Genomic DNA, 2261 nt, shown 5'->3' with positions numbered 1-2261 from the left:
ACTCCATTAAAACCTTCACTCTCCTGGGAAAATATATAAAAATGTTGCTCCATTTAAAAAATGTGTACACATATATGTGTATATGTATATACACACACACACATATATATATACACATAAAAAAGATTTTATATTTATTTTATGCTAATCTAACACAAAAACTGACACATATTATTTGGGAATACTGAATCAAAAATGGGTACCTTAGATATGCACAGTATTTCTCACAAATTTATAAGTACAAGTCTTTTCCACTGTAAGCATGATCCTTAGAATTAACAAACATTTCTGGGAATCCTGAGCTTCAGAGTCAAGATCTTAAAACTTACATTACACAGAAATAAATATATCCTATAGGTATGTGTTCCTGTATACCAGAGGAAATGGGAGAAATTTGAAGAAGAGCTCCACTCCTCATAAAAAGAAAACCTGGAAGGGAAAATTATACACACTCTAATTTCAAAACTTTTATCTCCACAATTCCCATGTCAACAGAGAAGGTGGATATGACTGAGGATAACCACTCCTTGACAACTGAATTTATCCTCATAGGATTTACTGATCACCCAGAGCTGAGGATCATCCTGTTTCTGGTGTTCCTTACCATCTACCTGATCACCATGGTGGGAAACCTTGGTCTGGTGGCACTGATATTTACAGAGCATCGTCTTCACACACCAATGTACATCTTTCTGGGCAACCTCGCTCTAATGGATTCCTGTTGTTCCAGTGCCATCACCCCCAAGATGCTACAGAACTTCTTTTCCAAGGACAGAATCATTTCCCTCTATGAATGCATGGCACAATTTTATTTTCTCTGCTTTGCTGAAACTGCAGACTGCTTTCTCCTAGCAGCAATGGCCTTTGATCGCTATGTAGCCATCTGCAACCCACTGCAGTACAACACCAGGATGTCCAAGAAACTCTGCCTTCAGATGACCACAGGGGCCTACATAGCTGGAAACATGCATCCCATGATTCATACAGGCTTTCTCTTTAGGTTAGCTTTCTGTAGATTTAATCAAATTAATCACTTTTTTTGTGATGTTCTTCCATTATTCAAACTCTCCTGTGTTGACACTTACATCAATGAATTGATGTTATTTACCTTTGCTGGGTCAGTTTCGATCTTCTCTATCACCATAGTAATAATATCTTACCTTTTCATCCTTTTCACAATTTTCACAATGAAATCCAACAAGGGAAGAGGCAAAGCCTTATCCACCTGTGCATCCCACTTTCTCTCTTGTCTCAATATTCTATGGTTCTCTTCTCTTCATGTATGTTCGACCAAATTCCAGGAATGAAGGAGATAAAGCTATACCTGCTGCTATTTTTTATACTCTCATGATTCCTTTATTAAACCCTTTTATTTATAGCCTAAGAAATAAGGAAGTAATAAATGTTACCAAAAAAATTATGAAGATTTCATAACATTATGAAACAAATACTATTCCATGTGGATAACTGATTTGAATCTGATTAAACTTTTTTCTGAATCAACAGCACTGAGAAGGTGGAAAATGAGTGTTTCATATATAACATTAAATTACTAAAACATGATGGTGTATCAATCAAATAACCAAGTGTAAATGGTATTTCAAAATCTAAGCTGCAAGGTTTCATCAGGAGTGAGCTAAAAAATTACCCTTCAGGTCACAATTGTGTCAGGGCGTAATTAGTTACACTTCATTACTATGTTTCAGAGTATAGTACGTTGCAATTTTCAACAAATTCCACAAATGCAAGGAATTAAAATCATTACATATAAAGGTCACCTCCATTTTAATATTTTTGCATAATTTCTGGAATCCCAAGGCGTAATCATACAAATTCCTCATATCCCAAATCTGCTTCAGCAACACCATCTGACAAAATTAAACTATATACTTCAATTTGATTCTCAATTTTTAATTGTTACAAAGATTGTTTCAATATGAAATCACAGAGAATATATATTCCATAATCAAGAACATTTTCCTCTTTAGAATTAGTGAATTTTCTCTCAAGTTCTCTAAAAATTGCATTGTCTGAACATTCGTGGCACATAAATCTCTACTGAAGATGATACTACTTATATTGACATCACTATGGATTTGATATTTTCATGTAGTTCGAATGGTTGACCACCATATATGATGGTGCAATTCCTGAACATATACTTATATAAAACTTTTTCTGTCTGATATTATTACTTGTCCTGCTTGTTATTAAGAATACCATCACACCTGAACTGATTCCAACATAATTTTTTTGTTTTA

At 34.3% G+C, this 2261-nt stretch overlaps 1 pseudogene; it reads left to right on the top strand.

Moving 5' to 3' along the window:
* Positions 1 to 506: 506 nt before the first annotated feature.
* LOC100157032 (olfactory receptor 5K3-like) lies at positions 507 to 1434 on the top strand (annotated as a pseudogene).
* The last annotated feature ends 827 nt before the right edge of the window (positions 1435 to 2261 follow it).

The sequence above is a fragment of the Sus scrofa genome, chromosome 13 (genome assembly GCF_054392235.1).
Source record: "Sus scrofa isolate SSC_HxYL_T2T_F1_AM1 chromosome 13, Sscrofa_HxYL_maternal_Yorkshire_Landrace_v2.0, whole genome shotgun sequence".
Lineage (NCBI taxonomy): Eukaryota > Metazoa > Chordata > Mammalia > Artiodactyla > Suidae > Sus > Sus scrofa.
The sequence above is the reverse complement of the archived record's forward strand: the minus strand, read 5'-3'. Positions and strand labels throughout refer to the sequence as shown.